The sequence below is a fragment of the Bombus bifarius genome, unplaced genomic scaffold (assembly GCF_011952205.1).
Source record: "Bombus bifarius isolate JDL3187 unplaced genomic scaffold, Bbif_JDL3187 scf7180000007968, whole genome shotgun sequence".
In the NCBI taxonomy this organism is placed as follows: domain Eukaryota; kingdom Metazoa; phylum Arthropoda; class Insecta; order Hymenoptera; family Apidae; genus Bombus; species Bombus bifarius.
The window spans coordinates 719,638-745,544 of record NW_022884354.1 but is presented as its reverse complement, the minus strand read 5'-3'; the positions used below and the strand labels follow the sequence as shown (position 1 = coordinate 745,544).

At 42.3% G+C, this 25,907-nt stretch overlaps 1 protein-coding gene and 1 long non-coding RNA gene across 19 annotated transcripts in view; one reads left to right on the top strand and one right to left on the bottom strand.

The window, feature by feature from the left end:
* Positions 1–21,453, top strand: part of LOC117210583 — a 66,532-nt gene extending 45,079 nt beyond the window's left edge. The window contains exons 2-3 of the long non-coding RNA XR_004488124.1: positions 19,565–19,721; positions 21,063–21,453. This is a non-coding gene — a long non-coding RNA (uncharacterized LOC117210583). The remainder of the gene's footprint in view (positions 1–19,564; positions 19,722–21,062) is intronic.
* Positions 1–25,907, bottom strand: part of LOC117210387 (myosin-10) — a 74,856-nt gene that overhangs the window by 38,088 nt on the left and 10,861 nt on the right. The gene's annotated exons all lie outside the window — the stretch shown is intronic.

Here is a 25,907-nt window from a genome sequence, read left to right as displayed (position 1 = left end):
CCCCTTGGTATAAACATTCGCGATCTGACGATTACGAAAATATGCGAGGGCAAACCGGAGATGGTAGGTCGTAGCAGAGAAGAGAAGGCACGTTCTATTCTTAGATTGCTCCGAATTCGGTGAACAACGAGATCCGCTGTCCTTCTGGGAGAGACGCCGCGTAATTCGCGCCACTTCGTACGACCGCAGGGATGCTAACCAGAGAGACCACTCCTCCCTTTGGCTTTAATTTCCGTGGTGTCCTCTCGGTGCGCGTGCATCGAAATTAACGGAAGATGCGGCCGTATGGAACTCAGGAAGCGGTTGCAGCGCTGCCGCGTTGGCTGCCAAGTTGAATCCTCCTATTATTAGCTATTCCGTGCGTTCGCGTATTTATGCCATAGCGACCGAACTTATTTCGAAAATGAAATCCGAAACTGCTCAAGGATACCACGCTGGCTGCTTCCTGGAATCGTGTTGTTTCGCAAATTGAAAGACTTTTGCGAGCCATCGTGAAACAACAAATATCGCACTGGCCGCGCCAGTTTGCTAGAGCTTTCGGTTTGCTGCATTTCAAGCTTCGATTTTGAAATTTTCGCAAAAATTGATACTAAAAGTAAATGACGCGCTAGATACCAGTAGAATTAGATCTCTGAAAGAAAAGAATTTTTTACAACTCAAAATATAATAGGACTGTTTCAGTCCTTTGTTAAATATCGCTAAACGATACGTACAAGCACTGCACAGCGAGCTATTTCCTAGGATGGTAAGATACGTTCTCGAATTTTAAATTCATCTTGGGACGACGTTAGGTCGTTGGTATACGTATCGGTACACGTTAAAGTTATTAACGCTTTAATGACTTTGTATCTACTAGACCATACTCGAAAGAACTTTAGACGCTTCAAAGAATCACGTTCCACGAACATATCCTTGAACAGTATGCAAACACATGACAAACTGGCAACAGATTGTTCATCGGTGAGAACGCACCTTTAAAGGCTCTGAAAGACTCTGTTTGCGTCACGTCTTCTTGTTGCACACGTTTCTAAATTCGTCACGTGCAGTTTATTCCGGGAGCATTTCGCGCAAAAATTTATGGCCACCGAAACGAGCGTTAATCGATGTTCTTTGGCTCGTTAAAGTTGCCGTGGGTCAGGCTTGTGGTTGGAATTAGAAAGAATAAGACGCGAGTCGTAAGAATAAGATACGGTAAATTATATCAACTACGAATTAGTCGAGTGTGATGATCGGACGAAGTATAATGAAACAGCTTCTAAACGTCTTTTTAATAGCCACAATTATTATTCCGGTCGGTGGCTGCGTCGCGTGGATGTTTTTAGCGAATCACGCAGCGAAACGACGCGGAACTATATGTATATTGATTTAAAGTGGTCGTTAAGGAATTCCTAACTGTCTCTTCCACGTCGATATATCGTAACATTGGCGTGTATCATTGCACGATTTTATCGATGCCGCACACGGGTCTGTATTTATAAGCAAATGTTTCAGCGCGATTCGCTTATACGAACGCGAACTCTTACTCGCTAAACGAAATTCGTAAATAGCGGACAGAATTGAAAAGTGGACTCTCGTTATACGATCGACTTATTCGTACGCGCGAACCTGCTTCTTCTTCGACAAATCCGTACAAATTCGCGCAATTTCTACTCTATGGTACAATATATGTACATTTAAGAAAGGTGTAACGTCGCGTAAGAAGATGGGGAATATTTCAAGAAAGTCGTATTCGAGAGACTAGCAATGATTCGATCGAGTTGATTTATGTTCACCGATTAACGGATTAATTTTATCCTTTATCCCTACCGAGAAAACAATCCAAGCAAACTACCGTCAAAAATTGCTTGACAAATTCCAGCATATCGTGGCCCGAGCAGAGCACAATTTATAAACAGAGAAAGAGAACGGTCGGGCTGACTCTAACATAAACTAAGTCGCGCCGCAGTAAAATTAGAAAGTGGTTCGAAGCGCGCATGCGCCCGTGCTTCGGCGTCCCTGTAGCGCGCATGCGCGTTCACCAGTTTTTCCATGCTCCACGGCACAACGTGATATTTAAAAGCGCGCAGAACGTTTTCAAGTCCGTGGTCGTCGTGCTTCTCAAATCTTTCGCGCGCTGTCTCTTTAATTCGATCTTTCTCCCTCTCCTCCTCCTCCTCCTCCTCCTCCTCCTCCTCTTCCTCCTCCTCCTCCTCCTCCTCTTCTTCTTTCTCTTCGTTTTCGTTTTCTCCTTCTAGGTTCGCTCGTATTCTCTTTCTTCCCTACCCTTTCTATCCGTTCGTCGATCTTTTTCTCCTGCTTTCTCGATCTCTTTCGCTCGATCCAGTCTCTTCTTTTCTCTCTCGTCCCTCTCGTTGGCCGGCGTTTCTCCGAGGTCGTTCTTCGGGTTCACGACCGGGACTATAGGAGATCCCTTCTCTCTTTCTCCCGGATCGTGGCTAACTCTCTCGTTTCAACCTATCCTCTATTTTTAGAATGACACACTACCGCGATTCAACGACGCTCGCACGCCACGAGACTCGTCGCCGCAGCCGGGAAATCCTCTGCCCAAAAGCGGTCGCGAACGAAAGCGACAGCGCCACTTTTCGTTTCGATTCACGCGACGTTCCCGTGTCGTTCCACCTTCGTCGATTCCTTTTCAACCGCGTCCGCCGTGCACCATGATAAACCAGACTCGTTCGCGATGAAATCGTCGCGTCTATCTATGTTTCATAAATTCTACATCATCGAGCTACTAATCTACGAATTTCAATAAATTAAAGTGAACTTTAAATACTGCTAAACAACGAATAATACCAAAAGCGAATAATTTTATGATCGTTAGTCTGTAGCAAACCGAAGGAGAAATAAACGAACAAACGAATATTCTAAAACTCTGTCTGTACTTTGATACTATTCGTTTTGCTTCCTATAGACTCGACTCGCTTGATGCGAGTAAATGATTTTCTCTTTGTGTGAGAAGCGATTTACGAAAGGTTTCCCAGAGAATAAAATCCGAAGAAAATTGATGGCAACGTTCACGCAGCAAGGGTTGTTCTCCTTCGTTCCTTAGTCACGATTTCTTGAATTCAGAAAGGGAAGAGGTTTCCAGCGTCTCGTAATTAAACCACGACTTTACGACGATGATTCGCGAGACGGCGAGAGCACCGGAGCCCGTCCAAACGAAAGCGCAAGGTTCACCCGTAAATTGCAGTATCATGTAGTATTTGCACAATCATTCCGGACGCGTAGTACGTGCCGAAGCCAACGGCGAGTGAACGTACGCGAGGGTGTGCTTTTGTCTCGTGCACCCACTTGCACTGTTGCAACAGCCTCGATAATTGCGTCAATTTGCGTATCCTGTGCGTTTATCGATTTTCCACCGTGATATCATTTTCACCCAATTCGTGTCTATCCCTTTAGACTTGCGTAAGAATTTCTATTTTACAAAGTATCTGTTTTTTTACGAATTCCTAAACGTTTCCGTCTCGGTGATGAAACGATCGCCGTATCGGTTATCCATTAAGAAATCTTATGACGATAAAAGAATACAATTCGATCGAGAGTGAAACAAAAGACGCGACAGAGTTCAATTTTTGATAAACGTGTGAACGCTGTCAGGCAGCTATCGTAATTACGGTAAAAGATAAATAAAATATTATTCGAAGAAAGATCGGTAAACGAGGTCCGATTAATGCGTGTTAATCGTTGAATTTATGTAACGCGAATTGATGTGACAAGTGAAAGGGATCGATTACCGGTGTCGTCGAATAACCGTGTGTCGTTCCATGGGTTATAACCGCACATGGACCGCGCTCGAGACCGGCAAAGACGTAATCGATAATGGAAACTTTGCTTCCTCGATTCGCGTCCACGCCTCTTGTCCACGATCCCTCCTTCTGTATTTCTGAAACTATCGGTCGAAATAGAATCGTACGATAGTTCGAGTCGAGGACCATATAAATCTCTTTCCGGGTATTACACCAAATTCGAATCGAATCGTTGCAATTGCGGATGAGACAGCGGGGCGCTCGTAAGTCCTCGACGGATATACACTGGCGAAATTGTTGCGCCATGACCGCTCTATTGACCCTAAATGATGGTTTATAGTGTTCGGAAATATAGCCAATTGAAATCTCTCTGTACGATTGCTTTCAGGAATAGTAGACCTAGTTGGTTAATGCCAGGCATTAATCAACGTCGAATCTTTTAGAGCTACGATTGAAATGGTTGGATTCGTGCATTCTTGGCGAAGATTAGATTCTAAACAATGTAAGTGGCTGGTAAGTGTAACGAGGTTCGATCGAGCCTGATCGAATGCCTCCGCTGCAGTTCGTAATACTTTTTCAATGTTCGACAGGGACGAATCCTACCGACGTACATTGTATAATACTTGAAAATCGAACGAAGTGATATCTCTGAGAGAGAATCGTTAACAAACGTATGGAACTTGAAAATCGATCTTCCATGAAAGACATCGAACGTAATTTATAAACATCCGTGCTTCGTATATGCGATTATTTGGAAAAGAACGATTGGCGTTCCTCGTCGTCGAAAAGCTGAGATTAGCGAAACAGATTTTCCATTTGCGAGAGGAAAAAGGAGAAAAGAATTGGTCGGAAAATAAAGGAAAATACTGGGAACGGGAGTCTCGAGGTTTATCCGGAAGTTGCGGCGGCGCACGCACGCAAGCGTGCACGCAAAGAATCTTCCGCGTGCGTGCGTGCGCGCGGGCGTCTGTTGCACGTTTTCACTGCAACCCGAGTTGCTGAAGGCGCGGCCCGATCTGTCGCGGTGTCCCCTTACAGATTTCTATGCAACTATAATTAGGTAACTGACACCAGTCCCCGTAGGAATGCCTGTTAGCTGCGAAGCTATGCCGGCGCGGAAAGTGGCGCGAATATTTTCGGCGCGAGGAAAGCCGAAATTAAACGCGGCGTCGTACTTTTACAAGCGCGCTCACAGCCTCGTATACTTAACCGGTGTTACTCACGGGTGCTTCCTCCTCTCGTCTATTCTCCTAGTAGTTACGCTTTGTTCCTGTCTTATTCTTTTCTTCTGGCCAGCCAGAGAGGTGTTTCTTCGTTTTACACTCGCGCGAACCAGAGGTCACGCCTGGCTTTCTGTCACTGATGGCCCCCACTCTTTCCTGTGCTCTTTCAACGAATCTTTCTTCCAACTCTTCTTCCACACACGATCGTTAAAATCGATTTGTCACGGTACGAACCATTCAGACAGAGCCACGTTGATTAAGAAATTATAAAGTGGAGCGGTGACAACGTTGGAATTATTATTTATATCTATTAAATTTACCTTCCGATTTACTATTATTTATATCGCGTCTTTTAAGAATTAAATATCAATCGCATACTTGGATAGGGAAATTGAACAAAATTTCAGATTTACGAGAAGTCGAATCAACTTGACTTGCATCTGCTAAAATATGGAAGTCATGGTTGACGTTTTATTTACAACGCGATAATCGATTAAAGCGGAACTCTGTTGCACACTCGTTCCGCGTGTGGCTAAAATTAATTCTTCATTGTGGGGATCGATGACTAACAAGGTACAGTCTTCCTCTTTTCCCCTTTTACGATTGCAAAATCTCGAGCATATGAGATAATATAGTGAGCAACGAACAACCGTATCGATCGCTTACAATTTTGATTTAAGATCAATAGAAATGCGCGCAGGTAACAGAGAAATTAGAAATGTAACGTTGCAATGCTGGTGCAATAGTATTTCACCAGCGGTGCGTTAATAATATCAAGATGAAACGTGGAATCTGTGAATAATAAAACGAATGATTTCATAGTTATTTACACCTGTCGTCGAGTGATGTTTATTCGAGCGCGTGCATGGAAAATATGGCCGTTTACATTCCTGCGCCATTTTTACCACGACCCTAAGCGTTTCTTCATTCTCCAAATACTTGACTCAACGCCAAACGGTTTTCGTTAGTCCCGCTGCTGCCGTGCGAGCTTTCCATTGGTTTTATTAAATCTGGGCGCAGGTTGCGCTTCGTCTCGCCCCTTCGAATAATTAATTTGTTCCTTTGCGACGCGAACAAAATTCCAGCGACGAATCAGCGACGAGAAAATGACACTTGTTATCGAAACGCGCGTATCTTTCATTCGATAGTTGTTAGACAAATCTTGAATATGTTCGTTGGTGATATTTTATCGATGGCATAGTATCGAGTGAAAATGAGAAAGAACGTGGGAAGCGAAGGAAACGCGCGGTAGAAAACATCGAACCGATGGAAATGTGCCAAAGAGCGTGGTTTCAAAGGCACCATTTGTCATCCTAGTAAGCCGCAGGAAAGTGACTCTTTCCATCTGTTTCCCCCGGGCAAAAGTCATTCGAAACCCGTAACGTTGCATTCGACACGTTCTTACGATGGTCGTCTGTTCATTGTGTGGAAAACGAGAACAAGGGACGCAAGAAAGGGCGGAAATTATTTCGGTACAGTTTAACGATAAACGCTTGATTCCTTGTGTCAGGAATTTTCAGGCAACTCGGTTAAACGTTTCTAAAGAGGCAAAGCTTCCGTAGTTTCTTCTACCATTACTTTCCAACGAAGCATTTCTTTTATCAAGCGCTACACACTTCACTTACGTAGCATCAAACTTTTGCGACCCTTCGAAACATTAGTAAATGATACGAAATTTAACGCGTTTAAACTTAATTAACACGTTGTATGCCATGGGGGTCACCGGCACTCGACTTGGCCGTGGCGCCGTGGGGGTCACCGATGACCGGCGCACCAAGATTAGTAGAAATACATAATTTGAACAAATGTCAATAGTTATACATTTTTTATTATTACCATCGTTACTGCAATGGTGTGATGAAATTAATGCGGTGTAGAACATATAAAAATAGGTTTATTTATACATGAAATATAGATCTATTACGTGCGCCCCCCCCCCCACCAGTGGCTTTCGAACATGGGAAAAACCCGCTTTTTCCGTGTTTTATCTTAACAATGGATGGATTATGATTTATGGCAGGTCCCGGACGTAACAACATAGAACACTTATTTAGCAACGCGAAGAAACGATATGAGATAATTGATAATCGCCAAAAATAAGTGAATCGAGCGAAATTGCACTACAGCGCCATGGGGGTTACCGATGACCTCATTGAGATAAATTCATTAATGATGATTATACACCGTAACATATCTCTTGTGTAATGTTTCAACGTTATATGTGTCGCTTAATAAAAAATTCATCGTTGTGCCATGGCCAAATCTTGTAAAACTGGCGTGCCATTCATAGCGTGTTAACTATAATTGGTATTATAAGTAGTATTAATTATAATTAATTATAATAAGTACAACGATGCGCCGATACTTTCTCCAACCATTGCATATAAATTGACCGCTTGCTGCTCATATAATTAATTCGAGTGAAGCGATTTTGACAAATTTTCAACCATCCAAAATTTCCATTTTCCCGTCTCCCCAAAGCTACAGTAGCCAAGTACTGTACATTGTTTGTTGGCAAGTTACGGTCGAGAGAGCAGTAGGAAGAGGCGGGAGGCTTAATGAAGACGGAACGTTGTTTCGCAGAAGCGTGACAAATTTATCCTACGGCCACGCTGTTCGTTATCGTGATTAATAATCGCGCAACAATGATCGCGAACTGTCGCGCGAGCTACCAAGAAAGCAGACGGGGCCTTGTCGTTCGACAATTGCCTTGGCAGACGGCAGACGTCAGCGTGTACGCCTTCCCCGATTCCTCCATATGCCTGCGTCAGGTCAGCAAACTGTTCTTAACGAGAACGAAGCGGAGAAATTCCCGCGAGACTCTGCTTTCGCATCCATCGATTTCATCCAGCTTCTTTGTTTTCTCGAGGGGGATGTTGACGAGAGCGAAAGGATTTTACGATTTTTGTCCAGAATTAGGCGCTGGAATGCCGACTGTTATTTCCAGGTCGTGGAACTATCGATTTCTTTCGCTGAAAAGCTACCGTTCCAGCATTCAAATTTAGACCAGAATTTGTCGCAGGCTAAATCGATTAAAAATTTATACCACAATTCGAATTTACATTAAAAATAACGTTCAATTAATTCGATATTATACCGGAAAATTATGTTAATTATGTTATCGAAGTTAGTAAAATTTAATATATACGCGTATACAATTTTCTGTAGCCTGTTTTGTGTACAATATTATAGTTGAAACGTGGGTTCCATGGATACCACGAAAATAACGTTTGGCAAATTTTACTTTACATTGTAAATTTGTATTATGTACGGTAAATTTAACGAAATTCGATGCGTACATACAATATCGAATCGCTATCTCGTTTTAATCCACCAAGCATCGAGCGAGGAGATTATATATCCGTCAGTATCGAAAAAGGCCTGATCGTTGCTATCGTGGGTGGAGATTTACACAGATAATTGAGAAACTTTCAGATATTTCTCGCCTCTGAAAAAGGTGGCTAATCTCGAACCGTCCTGTTTCTCTTTCTCACCAAACTACCGAATCGACCTGTTCTTCCTCTTTTGATACGTAAATTTCGTGGGCCACCGCTTGCTGGAATCGCTGTATTTGCATTTAATGGACTCTCGTATTTTTCGACGACCCAGCCCCGCAGAGAGTGGCTTCCCCGTGGGTTCTCTTCCAACTACCATAACCTACAGCTAGCAGGCCAATAAACGTGCAAATATCTGCCGCTAATGCTGCGATTACAATTAAAAACAAGCTTTTTCGATCGCGATATCGATGTTAATTTCGTTTCACAATGAGAGACCTCCGATCCCCGTCCCGAAACCGAGATTCACCGGGAACCGCAAGGGAACCAGGTAACCGCAATTAAAACAGGCCGATGGACTCGATTTCGCTTTCCACGCCTTCCTTCCCTACTCTCGTTGTTTTCTCATAATCCTGAAAAACACGAGGATCACCATGATCTACCGGTTCTTTTCAAAATCTCAGACCTGAAAATCCTGCACGATCCTCGCATTTCGATCGATATCGAAGCCGAAGAAAATTATAATCAATGGAATAATCGCTTAAATTATTATTTCTATTCCTTTGTAAAGTATCGTCCAATGAACTTCTGGCTTTATTTTATAACATCGCGTGGTTATACACGAATGTATATATCCGCGAGGAGGATGATAAATCAAACGGCTAAACGCATCAGTTAACATTTTGCAAAAAGAACCTGGTAATTTATCCAAAGACGTGGGGTGAATTTTTGGAAAGGAACATGATTATAGAACGAGTTCTCGGTTTTCTACGAGGCTGAGGCGAGCAAACAGGGACGAGGAGAGAGTGGAGTCGCGGAGGGCGGGTGAACGACCTGCGGGGAATCGGTATTTGCGGCATTCCGGCGAGAACGATGAGGATGACCGAGTGCTCGCTCCCCCGATTATCCTCTTCGCTACCCTGCAACACAATGAATGAGAGAGTTTGCCTCTCGGTTTCTTTCTTCGTAAGTGCACCGGTAGCCAAGGTCACCGGAAGCCCCGGGAAAATTAACCTGCTTCTCCGGCTTCGACCGAGAACCCCGGGAACACGCGATCCTCGGATTCCTTCGTCTCTTTTTACACGCTCCTCATCCACCTTTTACGACTCCGACAACTGCTCTCCCTCGAACTCGTTCCACTCGATGAAAACTTCGCCTTGCAAAACGGTGATTCCGATCTCTCTACAATATAGGCAATCCGTTCGAAACTGTATATTCAAGGCTGTTGGTCTATGATCGATGAAATTTTGAATTTCATCTGCGATTATTTCGAATTTATGAAAGAAATCGCGAAATGAAAATTTCGCTTAGCCAAACAAACGCGTTTTCGTAGTGAAGGTAAAATAAGCGAAATAGAATTCGATGAACACGATATACGTTTAACCTTGCTATACGATCTTGTACAGGTTTCTACGATATAGAGTACGGTGTCATTGGCGTTTGAAACACGGTTATTTCGTAGTTGGAAGGCGTGAAAGTATCGTCGACCGTTTCGTTGGATCGCGTAATTTCGCCTGGCACGTTTGCCGCAACCTTTGTCGGCCCGTTGCTTTTTCAGTCGTTGTGCAAAATGGCAATTTACGCAGGAAAGATCGGTTCTTTGCGCTGTGTTATCAGATGTTGCAACGTACTCTCTGTTCGGTGGCTAGCCTGCGCCAGGACTAGAAGGAATATTTATTTTCATCGGCGAGATCCGCATGGAGAGAGAACACAACGGGTGACCACGTGTTCCGTTCTGCAGCTGCAGTTCACATGGTCGACGAGAAAGTCAGCGTTGCGTTGCATTTGTGCGTGACGCTCGATTATCCTCCTACTGGCTGCAACACGTTGCCTTGTCAGTCCTTTCTTGTTCGTTCTTCCATCAAACTTGGTATTTTCCGTCGTTTGACAAAACTTCCTAACAAATCAGCTGTTCAAAAGCAACACCCATCAACTCCATATATTGGAAAGTAGAGAAAGAAGGTGGTACTATAAATATTATTGTTTTTGATTTACGCCATTTCTCCAATCTATCCTTCGTATTCCGAATTCTTATTTCGTACGAAAAAATAATTCTAACCAATTAATCGTAGCTCTAACAATCTGGATCGCGTATCAGGGGCTGTACATTGTCACAAAATGTTTTAATCTCGCGCTTTGTGTCAGCTTGTGTCTTTTTACGACGTTTCAACTGAAAACGTCGCGAATTTTTCTGTCATTTTCTATTAGTCTTCTCAATGGCATCCGATCAATTTCAATTTCTCAGAATGTTCAGTGTTTTATTAAGCTTCATCGAAACTCCTGGAACTTTTCGGGGATTGCGGTTGGTTTGGCTCATAGTCGCACGATTATGCAAATCAGCGCTACGTTTGTTTCTCCAAATCGAGCAAATTACTTTCTTCGCGGGCTGAAAAAGGCGAATCGATTAAACCGCCGGAACTCGGAGGACTAGGAAACGCCAGGCCGGAACTCATTTCCCCGGAACACTGGCGAAGAATGCGCGCACGATCGTAACTACGTCCATCCAAGCAAAACGCGATCGTTACACCGCTAGGGGATTTAATGAAGCGAGATATTCGGACTAGCGTTGCACTTAAGAATCCGCCGTAAAGTGTTTCACGATAAGTGCACTTGAAACTAAAACATTTCGCGTCACAGCAAGCTGTTCCGTAAAGTTCAAGTTCTCAGATGGAAGAATATCCGATCTAAAATATGCAAATGTCTTTATTACCTTAAGTTTGTAAAATAAATTCGTTTGATCGTTATAGGTGCCGTTTAATCGGCAAATTAATTATTACAAGTCACTATGTAACTGCAATTTTTTCAAATAGTTTTACGTACAGCGATTAGGATGTTCGAGCACTATTCCAAAATTCTAAAATTCTAAAATTCTAAAATTCTAAAATTAAATAATTGAATAAATTTCTAGCACTTCTTTAATAGTTGTGATAATAGTAATTTAGCTTTAATATACTAAAACAAATATCGTAGTTAGACGCACGTATTTTTCTCAAGCAAGAAATAATAAACCAAACGATTTCGAAATTTCACTAAATGTCCGAATAAGTATCGAATCACGATTTGGTTAATCGTTTTCGACGTACATTATTCTTACAACGTTTCAAGCTATGAAATTGACAGATGTCCTAATACATATGAAAAGCAGTGTACCCTACATGGAATTCCATAGAATTCTTCATTCTTCCAAGCTTCGTTTACTCTTCAATTTCTATGGAAACGTCTAAACCGTTAAGCGATTCTCCGTGAAATCTCACGAATTCTATTCAATTCCGAAACAGGATACCTGCGTTTACTCGCACTTAAAATTCTCCAGCGTTTCAGCGAGACGACGAAGGGAAGTGGCATTAGCGGTTCTCGCGAAAAAAGGGCCGCGAAGGCGGACGGTTGATACGCGCGCGAAATCGATGCAAAAAGAGCTCGACGAAAGCTTTGTATGGAAAGCGAGGCGACGCTGAGAATTTTCCCGCGGCTGCCAACTCTTGCCAGCCGGCCGATTTCAGCGTTCGGCTAAATAGCTGCCCATATAAATATAAATAGCCGCCTGTCCTCGATTTCTCGATGGCCAGAACCAGCCGGATGCCGAGTACTACTCGACGTTCTCGCAGATGCCTTCTGTATACAACAGTTCGATTCAGTATCGAGGCGAAAAACTTCGCGGCGTTCACCCACTTGTCTTTCGGCCTCTTCATCGTCCTTCGTTTCGCGCGACTTGACAACTTGTTTGTCTGGCGAATCTCGTCGATCGAAACCGCGATACGATCGAACGAAATCAATGCAGGACTTTGTGGAGAAGCGGTTTTTTTGCTTGCGTAAATATAATAATCTAAAAGGGATACAACGCGATACTCGATAACTGTCACGCACGAGCGATTTGTATTACTCGAAAAGTGCCATGAAACTAAAACATTTCGCGTCGTACCAAGCTGTTCCGCAAAATTCAACTCCTCAGATGGGAGAATATCCGATCTGAAATATGCAAATGTCTCTATTACTTTAAGCTTGTGGAATAGATTCGTTTGATCGTAATAGGTGCCGTTTAATCGGCAAATTAATTATTATAAAATATTCGATAAAATATTCATACGACTGGAAGAAAAAGCAAGATGATATGGAAATATTGCACGCGATGCCCGTGTACTTTGAAGATGGCGATGAAACAAGTTCCGGTTAATCGTGAAGCATCTAGGAAGAACGCTAAAAGCGGATACGGAGGATTTTCCGCGCAAAGATCATCAACCTTGCATTTTCCTTCGGCTAGTGGCCGAGTTACAGGACATGGCAGGAAGGATTATTAATATCGGAGCGGGTTAATGATCGCGCGACTCGTTTGTCGAGACGGTGATTTATCAACGACGTAAACACTGCGCTGGAATTTCCCTGTTTGCTCCGCCGTCCCTCATTAGGCTTGTAATGCGTGGAAATCGTAGCTTGGTGTAAAATTAGATTTGCGAGGACGAGTCGTGAGCGTTCTGCAATTCGGCTGACGGAGGAAAGAGAACATCGGTGCAAGGCAACCCGATATGTCAGGATCTTCGAGTTTCGTTGCTTCCAAACTCGGAGTCATTGTAAGAAATTGTAACTCTTCAGATACGTTGTTCGTGGTATCGATTCTTGATGATTCGTTCACAACGAGAGGATCGAACAGAAGCGATTTTGTCATGCTAACAATATCGATTTAGTTGCGCGATAATGTCCGTGTCTAAAGTTAATCGAAAAGAACGTTGTGTCGATAACGTTACGACAGAATCACAAGATTATACAAACACAGATATAACAATATAATGTGGCAAGATTAATCAAAGAACGTAAAAAGTTTGCAGCGTTGGAAATAACTGGGATACGCGACCCTTATGGGTCTTGCAATTACTCGGGACGATAGAATCAGCTTCGTATAGGGTAGAAATTTGACGCGTTCGTATCATCGTAAGATCCCACGCGGTTATTTAAGAATCATAAAAACGAATCGCGCGCGCGTGGGACGATACACCGGAAACGTTTCGCTCGCCGTCCTCACCGTCTATCGTTCCGATGAATCTGCAAATTCTCCGAGCTCGTCTCGATGGAACAGGTTCGCGGTCTTCTCTCGCCTACATTCCTCTCGTTACGACAATCGCATCATTTGACGTAACTTTTCCATTCACGGTACGTTACACGAGGGCCGAAGGTTACAGAATCCATCGGAAGAAAATAAAACGATCGTACAACGCGACCGAGCAGAACTGTAACACGCACGTCGAGGAGAAAACGGAGCGTAGTAAAAAGTCGGCGACGTGAATTACGAACTGGTCATGCGGTGTAAATCGATTTGTTCTAATACGAATATCGAAAGTTGTTGCTAATTGCCTTGCCTCTGTTCCTCGTCTTTTTCTGTCTTTTCCATTTGATTTCGCTCTGTAGGAAATTTCAATCTCGCAAGTGTAAAGTACAAGAATTGTTGATTCGATGAATCGATATATCCATGTGAAGTCAATGACGTTTTAAAATTAGAAGAGCATTCAAGTTAGAGCTAATTGGAGACCGGCTAATAATAAAGTCGTCGAACGACGACCGAGGTTGTATCAAGTGATGCAAAACCAGCGTAATCCCATATTTCGACACGTGAACGACACAAAAACATATTTTTAGAGAACAAGAGTCGTTTAATCGATATATCGTGAATACTTGTTCGGAGAATTTTCTTCTTTTAATCAGTTTCTAAAGATTTCTAGAGCATCGACTTCACCGTAACGAAATTATTTCATATCCGGTGAATAGCACGCACGACATTTGGCATTTTAGCTTCTAAATCTGAAGACGTATGCGGTGTACGAGGTTTTTTTTTTATTTAATTCTTTACATTCATAATTTGTCCAGTTTGGACATTTGGTAGAATTTTTTAGCTGTTTGATTATTATGTGGGTGGCTACCCCCAGCGGGATACCATCTTCGTGTTTGTTAGGTTGTGTCCTTCGTGAGGTCTGCTGGGTGTTTCCTTTTCAGTCTTCTATCCATGTTTGAGGTGTTGACCGTTTCCACAGCTAGCCGGTTTGGGCGTGTTCCTATTCTTTCTTTATATTTTCCTGCGTATCTGCTAATTTCCTCTTTGATCGTTGGTATTCCCAGGTCCTTCCGTATATCCTCGTTTCTAACGTACCATGGGACGTTTACTATTGTTCTAAGAATTCTAGCTTGTACTGTCTCTATTTTGTTTATATGGCTCATTGCTGCTGTCCCCCATAGTGGTATTCCGTACGTGCAGAATGGTTTTATGATCGTTTTGTATATTTTTAATTTATTTTCTATGCTTAATTTGGATTTTCCACCTGTTAGCCAATGCATTTGTCTCCTTGTTGTCTGTATTTTGTCTATTATTGATTTAGTATGCTGTTTCCATGTGAGTTGTGTTTCTAGGTGGAGTCCTAGGTATTTGACTTGCCTTGTTTGCGGTATGTGTGTGCCGTTTAGTATAATGTTTGGTGATTTCTGTTTTCGCAGTGTGAATGTAATATGGTTGCATTTATCGGGGTTTGCTTTCATTTGTTTACCTTGCAGCCACTTTTCTATTTTTGTGATATGTTCTTGTAGTAATTTGACTGCTGTTGTGTACGAGGTTAACGTATTTTGCTCTTGCGTAGTGTACTCTTCTACGATGTTTCCACGTGAACTGAAACGATACACGAGACAAGAAAAAGAAACGGAAGGTAACGTGGAACGCGACTCGATCGAAACGCGGCAGCGTTCTTTGTGAATCAATTGCGATCGACGACGCTGATTGTAACAGTAAAACGATGAATTGCGCGCGTATCGCGTGCACGCAGCTTGGAATCGTTTGAAAGGCGGCGATTCGCAATCGCCACACCAATTAAACTGGCATCTTCTCTTCGCCATTCCACATCGCTACCAACTTTATCCCGTTTGAAATTCGCACCCGCCTCGATTCCGTTAGAAAAAGAGATTCGCGAAATACTGTTCTATGATATTTTCCTGATTTAATAAATTTCAGCTCGGCGGAGTAATAAGTTGTATCAAAATCAACGCTCCAATTAGATGAGTAATTACGGTCTAGTATTTAGTTATAGCGCAGTGAATGAGTTCGTTACGTTTTCTCTGTTTAGCCAGCCATTGCTCTCCGAATTCCTTCGGTTTTTGCCATGTAAAAATATCTTATTTCTTACGCACTTGCGGTAGAATCGGGCGAACTGGAATTAATTGCATCGAAAGAAGAAATTTTTATTTATAAGGAAACTTTCTATCGAATCTTTCCGTTTAAATTCCAAGTAATTTCAGCCGCGTTACTTCCAATCGTCTTTCATAAGCGTCGATATTGCACGCGAATCAGAGAAGAAGACCACTGCAGGAAGTGAAACGACACACCGGTGGATTACTTCGTTGCAACTTCGCGGGGTTATCGTCGATAAGAGGCGCGCTGACCCACGCGACACGATAATTTCAAGATCCCGCTTCGCGTCCAGTTAGTTTCCGTGAAATTTTAATCGTACACGCTTAAAATTGATTTATACCCCTTTGTTCCGCGAGAACGAAGCGAAATCTGGGTCGAGCCGCGTAACTTTTTACGAGCGTGCTGCTTTCGATTCTTTTGCCTCCCTTAATGCTACATTTACTTCGAACAGAGAGCACGCTATTAACTATGAGAATTTTCAAAGACACGAGTCATCTAGTCGTTTAACTGGCGGACGTTGGCGCAAACGGTTCAGACAATTCAATATTCTTGCTTTAACGCTTGCGTAACGCACGTAATCGCCGTCGAGAACGATCGTAAATCAACGGTGTGAACGAACTTCGATCTCTAACGATCAACGTCTATGATGCATAGATTGATTTCACGGTCATATTCCGATTAATATCATCGTGTTTTCTTTAATAGAACTTGTTCATCGTCCGGTTCGAAGAATACGGACCGAACCGTACTGCTTTCAGCCAAAGTAAACCTGCAACGGAAGTCTCTCGTTTCCTCCGCCCAACTCGTTTAAGTCTCCTTGTTTTCAACATGGAACACAGTTCGCTGGCCGTGTCTTGACACCCGAACATGCTCGTAAACGCATGATTCGTGTGGCCGACGAACGATAATGCCGCCAGCGCGTTAAGCAAAACTGCTCGCCAACTACTCGCGCAACGATCGTCAACAAAAGTAAATAACATCGCGTCTGTACTCGAACGCTTGAACCTTGCGAACGGAACACTGGCACTGGTTACGTTAAACAGGTCTTCGATGTGCTGGGTGTTCGATGAAACGACGTGCACGATTTTTGAAGTATTTCTAATAATGTAACTAGAAAACGTTTCGAACGAAAGTTCACCTGTTTCGAATCAGCTACAAATTGCTTCGTTCGAAGATCATAGTATTACAGATGGTTGAATTCTACTTGGTATTGGCTATGATTCTATAAAATCAAAGATACGCCGTGCCGTTTAAAAAAGACAAGATGACTGTGAATTTTTTTTTTGTTTTAGTTGTTTACATTCACAATTTGTCCAATTTGGACATTTGGCAGAATTTTTTGGCTGTGTGACTGTGAATTGTTAGAGAAAGGAGAACTTTTTGGAAATTGTAACTGGTTCAATTTGTAGGTGGTTCAGAAAAGGGTAACTTTCGTTTGAAATATTTTTTTGTTAATTATTATTAAAAGTGCTTTAAAAATTGTGCATACTATCTCGGTGTAGGGTATGAGATAGGATGCAACGAGGTCTAAATTAAATCATTAAAACGTAATATAAGTCTGCAGGTCCGCTTGGAAAAGTATATTCTGTTTTAAGATTCTGCACGATGTAAAAGATAATAATTTACAACTAGACTGTGAATCTTTATGCACGGATGAGGAATTTAAAGCGCTGCAATTTTTCTGTTATTAGCGTTGTTGTCATAATTTATTATTATAAAAATTATCTAAAACGCTTCGAATGCGATAAATTTCTACTTCTGCTGCGTTTCTAGATTGTGTTTGTAAAAGTAGGAGTTTGCACTAACATTCATAGCCTACTTATGATTAACAGTATTTCATTCGCAAGTAGAAAAGCTGGAAATATTAATCGCTATCTGAGTATGTTGGAAACGGCAAAGTATAAACTCTTCTTTCCATATTTCGCACATGGAAAATTTCATTCTATGTTCATAGCTTCGGCTCTATAGCTCGTTAACTCTATTATCTTTGTACCAGTCGATGTTTCGTGATTTGGACGATATCGTGACTGCGCTTGGTGCCTGTTCTTCAGCTATTAAAAATTTGAAGGTGCAGATATATACAGAACGCACGTGACGTAGAAAAATATACGAAATTTTTAGAGAATAATACTCGTTCTAATTAATATTCGTAAAATAATTCCCCAGCTGAATTCCATTTTTCTAATTATCTTCGTAATTTTATTATTTCATCTCACGAATATCCGCAGTCTCCTGAGACTGACCGGCCTCGCTGTCAACGAAGGAACTCTGCAACCTATTCGTACGCATAGTAACGTTGGCAAAGTATAAAACAGAACCATCGATCTCTTTTGAAACTCGATCGATTCCCACGAGGTGAATCATCGACGTGGCTCTAAATAAATATGAGTTAATCGGAATCGATAGTAACGTTAGTTTGCGGCATCGAATCGATTGCAGGGGACCGTGGAACGGGAAGCTTGTTAAAAATGTTGCTGATCGACCGCGAGGGAACCGAGGCGACGCAAATTCCTGGGAAAAAGACGAGTCGAACGAAGCATCTTGCCGCGCCGGGATTAATTGAGAGACCGGAGGAGAACAATCCGTTGGATGAATATCCTGATTGTTGAGCGGAGCCACAGCCGCGGAAAATGATATTCCCCGGGTAATGAGACGAGCCAACGAGTGATTTAAGTAAATCTTCGGTGTATCCTGAAGGAGGAGAGGTTTGATTATCCATGAAGAATAGTTCCTTTGAATTTTGCTATGGATCTGATGCACGACACGACGAATATAATTTGATAATTCTCTAGAAAACTAGGAAATTAACGAAATAAAATAATGACTCATCGAGGGAAATCAAGCGTTTAAAAGTGAACAGTGTAAAGAGGATGACTCATATGCCAAGCACGATACGATCAAATAATTCGATAATTCTCGATAAACGTTGAGAAGTTAGCGGAAGGGAATAAAGATCCAAAGATAAGATCGATAAATCAGCAGGTATTTTAAAGTTGACACGCTGCACTGATAAAATTTAATCGTGAAGAATTTCTACCAATTTTGATATCGACCTGCTACAAGATACGACCAAATAATATGTACGATAATTCACGATAGAAATAAAAAATTAGCCGAAGAGAGTGAAGATCGAAGGATAAAATCGATAAATCGTCGAGATACGTGCGAGCCGTTCTATCGGAAAAGGAAACTTCTACTCTAGAAAATTTCTATTCATCGACCGCTCGTGAAATTCCATGCGAGAAGTTCTCCATTGAATTTAGGTCGTATCTTTCTGAGGAATCGCGTTAAACAAGGCTGATTATTCGCTGGGACCAGCATTCTTCGAGGCTGCTTCCGCGGTCTCGTAATCGCTTGATGGAGCACATGCGCGAGCGCGTGCATACGTATGCGCAACGGATTCTCCGGACAGCCACGTACTTGCGCTCTATCGAAACGCAGCCCGAGGAATCGGGCGGCCGTGAACGAGGCAACGATCTCCGAGGCTGGTGAATCGAACCGAGGAATGCGAGGGAGCTGCTCGATTCGAGAGTGTCGCCTGCCGAAGAAAGAAACGGATGAAAAAAGAAATTATCTTTCGGCCGCGGTGCAACTCGATCGATCGACTGAAAAGCGTCTTTGTGGCCAGCTTTATGATCTTGCCTCGATTTATGATCTGGATCGTTGCTTTTCACTCAGAAGTACTTGCTCGAGATAAGACTCGAAACGTGCAAGTTGCGATGTTTATACGACGATTTATTATTCGCGCTTTGACGCTTTGAGTTCTGGATCGCGTTAAGTATCGTCGTTCTTTTACAGACATCTTACTTTACATTTCGCGATAGCAGAAGTTTTTCGTGCGATTACGCGGATTAACGACTTTTCTCAACTCGAGCTTCTTCAGCTTTCCAGCATCTCCTTTACGAAATAGGGATACATTTTAGAAACGTAATATTTTTCCAGATTAATCTTGACTCGATGTCCAAAATTTGCCAGAAGAGATCAAGTTAGATCGGATTATGTTTGGGTGAACAAGCTCTTGAAGGGAAATACCACTAAAGCGATTGCAGTTTCTCGTTAAGGTGTGACCCAATTAGCAGTTTAAACGCTTAGATCTGAGGTAAGAATTTGCAGTAAGCTCTTAAATATCGTATCAATTAGAAAGTGGATATTAAGCAGTCGGGAAAATGTTACGAGCAGCGCGCATAAAGGCAAACGTTGGCCAGGTATGTAATTAGCGGTGCGTCCGGATGTCTTTAAGAAACGCTTTAGGTCGCAGGAATTTTAAGTACACGAAGTAATAAAGCGTACGTAAAAGACGCATAATGAACGAACGATAGTGACTGGAATATTTTGAATGGATGTGGGCTTGGTTCGCCACGAAAATAAAGAATAAGCGATTGAACGAGTCGAACATGATTTTGGAAAATCCAGACACGTAGACCTCGACCCGAAGACAACGTCGTTATAAATTAACTCGTTGCTCCCTAACGATATTTCTTTTTGTACGAGTTTATTTTAAAGTGGTCACGTTAACAATGGAGTCATTAGCGACCACTTATCCCCATACAGTGGTTACATACATGGATATTTGGTTACTAAGCGTTCATAATCTTACGAACATCTAACCTATGCGCATAATTTGATACTCGTTATCGTTTATAAGGAGATTTCGTGTTACCATCTATATAAAAATGTTACTCTTGGTAAACACGTTTTATCTCTTTTAAATCATGTAAAGATTCGTGAAAAACAATGCACGCTACCCACTAAAATAGTTATCGAGCGTTAAAAATAGAGCATAAATTTAAAATACACGTGGAGAAGAAAGTATAATAGAATTTTTAATAAAATTAGAGTTTCGAATTAAATTACAAGCGATAGCTAATTCTTGGAGAGAAGTCGGTACGCGTTTAGCCAAGTGGTTAATGGGTTAAAGCGTGGCGAACCGAGACGCGTAGCAGCCTCGTGATTCCGTGTGCCTAAATTTACGCACAGCAGATGTAATAAAGCGTGTGCACGCCGTTTTACGGTATCCTCTATCCGGGATTCCGAATAAGCAGCGACGCAACCGGCCGATTACGTCGCTTTGAACCGATGCCAGCCACCTTTCTGCGATTCTCCGAACGCACCAAGGTGCGACCGCGCCGTGGAGGAACGTTCCTGGGGCAACGTTTCTCGAATCGAGGAATTCGCCTCCCCGTCGTTCGATTCTCTGCATTTTTTCCCCATGAACCGATGATCCATGAATGATCCGAATACTTTAATGTCTATACTCTGATATACAGTTTGTATCGCGTAATACGATTCTTCGATTCGTTTCAACGACCACCTCGATGTAACAAGAACGGAAATACGTCGGTATATCCTGAAGAAAGTAATTATTGCTATCGAGAGATTTGGAATTCGAACGACGAATGAACGCATTGGTCTTGGTTTCTTTCCTTTGTTCTGTTGTTAGATGTTGAGTATCCTTTATGAGTGACGAACAAGATGCAGACGTAAACTTTTACGAAGTGAAATAACAAGCGAAAATGTTGATTACGCTGAACCGTTGGAGGTATTTCAGGCACAAAGAGAATGTAACGCTAGAGGTTTATTTGAGTTAAAAAACTTAGCTAATTCAGCGGTAAGAAATATATAGAACTCTGGAGTACTAAAACAAACTGACAATACGCTTCATCTCTATTTAAATAAATGAAATTTAATACCAAAGTACCAGACATTTTATTCTCCTATTTTAGCTCTAGCGTATTTTGAGAAGACTCTGTCGGTGGTTAACTTAGGCTACGTAACCCGGTCGTTTCATTCGCACATAAAAAAAAAATTCCACATTCGCAATGTAGAATCCTTTCTCGTTCGGCTTTCACTGGGTATCGTCGTTTCGAGTGTCTGAAATTATACCCTGGGACGAAGATTGCTTGTAAATCGAATAGAAATTGAGACAACTGGGTGTTCTAGTCTTCTTCCACGGGATAGAAAGCCGGACGAATGTATCCATAACTCACCACCGTATCAATTCCAACGGAACTTGTTTCGCCACTTTTAATTTTCCTTAAACTTCTTATCGGCCACCGTATCGTTAAAACGTAGAAAAAATTTAATTAAATTTCCTGCTGAAAATAATTATCTTCAAAGTCATCATACGTCGTCTCGTCGAAGATCGAGAAAGCGATGGATCGTGTACGATGCGTCAGGATGTACACTATCGTCCATAAGTATTTAGACGTCGAATAACTAGAGAAGTACGTATTTCTATTATTCGAAAACCCTAATATCGAGGAAACGTAGTGTTCGTCAAGACCATCCGACTTGTTGTTAAGTTGATTATTATCACGATCATCAAACATTAGCAGACAGACTGCAAGAATACGAAATAACACATCCAAAGGAATCAGAAACATTCGTTTGAACGTATACTGCCATAATTATTTGGCTACCTGACATTACAGAAAGTTGAAGATGTTTTCTATAATATTTTTCTATAATATTTTCTATAGTATTTGCAGTAAGTGCGCGAGTATTCAAAAGTCTGGAATACTTATGAACGGTAGTGTATCACGAGTATGTGGCGGAGCACGTCGTTGCTTTCGCGGCAGATCGAGCCTCGTTCAAGGCTACCAGCTTCTAACTTCGCGTGTTTACCGACGTCAAGTCAGGACCAGGCATCTCCGCAAGTAGGCTCCATCGGGTGAAATTCGAGAGAGGAGATCACGAACGGGTGAACGGTTATTCTCGATGAATGATCGCAACTCGATGTGACTTATTGCCAGCAGATTCTCGCATTCGACGAACCAGTCAACATACAAACAGAGTAATCCTGCCGATTCATACGTTATCGACGACCATTAACGATTCGTCCTCGTCCAACGAGAATTAATGACGCTTTTAGACCGCCAGGTGTTTTTTTAGTTTCGTTTATTCTTCGCTTATTTCCTTTGGTTTACTCGAACGAAACGTCGCTCCGCTAACGTCGTCGTTAGTCACGTACATTGACACTCGTAAGTAACTAGACACTTTGGTAAATTCGTGGCGATAGCGTAGATTTCAACGAATCTCCAAAGTAACGACGAGTTAACGACTAGAAGCGATCATACGCTTATTAGCTGCAGACAGAGTTAGCGATTTGTACGTTTAAATTTCGTTAAAGAGGATTAGGAATATGCGTATAGAACGTTTCAGACAATTTGTTCGAAGCTTCGAAACGGTAGAGGATGGAAGAAAGTTTCATCAGATAAGAACCGAAGAACGTTTCTTTTTATCGATATTAGTCAGAAATAGTTGGAAGGATTAATTGCTATAGCGTGAAAGTATGATGTTGCCGAGGGACAAGTAGTAACACGTTTCGAACCAACGGATTTCCATAAACGTCAACCTGCACAATTTTTCGTGATTCGTTGGCAGGTCGCGTCACGTTTCCGGCCGGTCGCTTCGATGGATTCTGCGGAATGCTCGCGTGACTCACGAGGAATACTAGTTGGGCTTCTGGTAGTCGGATTTCTGGCTCAGCAGACTACACAGTGTCTCGAAATCGAAGGTTATGCGGTTCTTCATTCATTCTGGGTCAATCTGTTCCACAAGAAATAGTTAATAAAGACCCGAACGCGTATTCAATTGGCTTCAAGCTTGAAATTAACGCGTAATAAATATCATTCGACGAAAAACTTTACACATTCGTAATTTATATATTTCCACGTTACCGATACACTCTGACTTTCACGCACGGAAGAAAGCAATTCTTAGCGTCCATGGAAAGATTTAAAGGACGATCGAACGGTGCTGATCTCACGAAATCGACGTTCGATGATTTACCTACACGCGGACAACGCACAAATTGTCGTACGTTTTAAATTAGCTACTATTCCGCGGTTGGTCGAGAAGAAAAAAGGCTGCAAAGTGTCTTCCCTTATGAATAATGCAGCATCCATGAATCTCCGCTCGGCTAATAGGTGATCCCAGCCAAGAGCCGCCTTTCTACTCTTCGAGAAGCTGGTGTCGTGACGAGAAACCGTATCTTCCTGCGATTTTATCTGGATGGTGGATCTTTCCACGCGAACAGACGCTTTCGATCTATGCGGGCATGCAAAACGACCGGCATCCCGTCGCTCGCTGCCTACGAATCTACCGAAGAGGATCGTTCCGAGCTTAACGAACGTTCGAAATAACCTTAGATTTCAGTAACCGGCCGCCTCCCGCGGTTCTTACGTCGTTTTTCAACCGAGCAAAGGCAAAGAAAACAGACAACCTTCGCGTGGGTGTACTTTTAATTCCCTTTGAGTCTTTCTGGAAATACAGAATTTCTTAATTTCCCGATATAGAATCTACAGGGTCGAAACGTTCGTGAAGTTGAAGCGTACGGTCGAATGGATGCGAGTAAATTAACTTTCGGGTAAATAAATTCTTTCCATCGTTGAAAAGCATTTTTAAGCGTCGTACGGGGCAGTTAAAATCAACTGTTTACACGATCCAACCGGCTCCAATTATTTTGCGTGAAATTACAATCTTAGAACGTGTCGGTTCAAATCCATCGGAACGTGCACGTCGCAGTTTTTGAAATTTTACGAGCATAGCTCGAGCTACGAGAACATCAAGCGACGACAGAAATTGGACCTGTTCCTGTTTTGGAACGATCCAAGCTTAGAATAGATCGTCACGGAACAGCTTTTGGTTGCCTGCCACTGGCGAACAAGCGATTACGTTTTCCTCTTTCTCCGCTATTCTCGTTGGAACGCGATCCTTCGCGAGTTTACACCGTCGTTCGTTAATCCTGCTCGTCCGTAGCCTACAGCGGCAAAGGCTTGCGCTTCAATGCTATGACATTTCAATGCTACGACGACTATGATCGGCTTCGTGCTTTCTTAAGTTTCATCGCTGATCGACGATTTTCGTCGACCACTAACGACAGACATTCATAAAAGAAAAATTCCGTGATCTCAAACTATAATATATAAAGCGATGAGAAAGACTAAATTATAACGTTAAGATTCTCGCAGAATTGGATCACGACGAATTTCAAACGTATGTTGCAACACGATGAGAACGTGTTCTCACAATGTTTGGCCAACACCAAGATCCTACAGACATAACCGCGAGACTAACTGTAATTAATTGATTAAATTCGTTTTCCTAGATTGTACGGCTCTGTTCTATTCTATTCATTTTCGGCGATAAAATCTCGGACAACCGTTGACGAAACGAGGGCTCTGAGCTGCGACGACCACCCGGTGCATGCAGTTTCGGGATTTCGTGGTTGACTCAGCGCGAAATACTTCCTTCTGACGAGAACCACTCGACCCGCCGAAATATATACGAGCTGAGTCACCCCGTGCCGTGAGCACAGGTACCCTCTCCTTTAGCTGGTCGAACAAATATATCGAGTGAACATTGGGTGGCACTATGCACCCAAGGAAAATAGACCGACTGTCAGCCGGAAGAGACCACGGAATGATCCATTCGGAATGCGTTATTCGTGCTTCTAAAACGAAAAGTCTTTTTCTTCTTAAGCATTTTTGTTCTCGTCGTTCGTCTTTTCGTTTTCAAAGTGACCCTGTTAAAAATGTGGTCGTCGAAATGGAGAACGAGTTCAGCGGTTTTAAATAGTTTAAGGTATCCAGTTGGTATCTGGGCAGCTCAGAAGCCATACGGAAACTATAATGTGATTAGGGGAACTCCGATATCTTCGTTTCGCCACCTACCAATATTGGATTCGTTCGTTTCATTGTGTCGTAGTTGAGTAAGACTGGTCCTATGTTTCTGGAAGCTCTTTGCAGCTACGTCCAAGTATGTTGTTCTTCTTACGTTGATATCACGAGTATGCGATTCGTTGGATTATTACGAAAAATCAGAATTAAGTTTGGAATAATCGGATAATTCTGACGACGAGCGAAGCTCGCAGTATTAGGCAATATATTTCCATCTAAAAATAATCGAACTCTTTTACTGAAAAAGTTAAAATTTACAGGTTTATGGTTTTGCCTCTTACCTTCCTTCATTCATCCACGAAATCTCCGTAACATTACTCGCGCCACAAAATTTGTTCTACATGTTGTTCCAATTTCAAGCTAATTTGAATCCTACGAAATAGATCGTATAGCGCGTAAAGACGTCAACTAAAGTTTTCCAGAATATTCGCTTTCCAATAAAAATCCATACGTTGAATATCATAAGACGAATAAACGACGAGGGCCGTTAACGATGGCCAATGTTCTAAACTCAATCGATTCGTTTATCGATAGTTGCAAACGATTAAATAACACGATCGCTTCGTCATCGCGAGAATGCAACTACAGAGACACGTGTAGCTTAA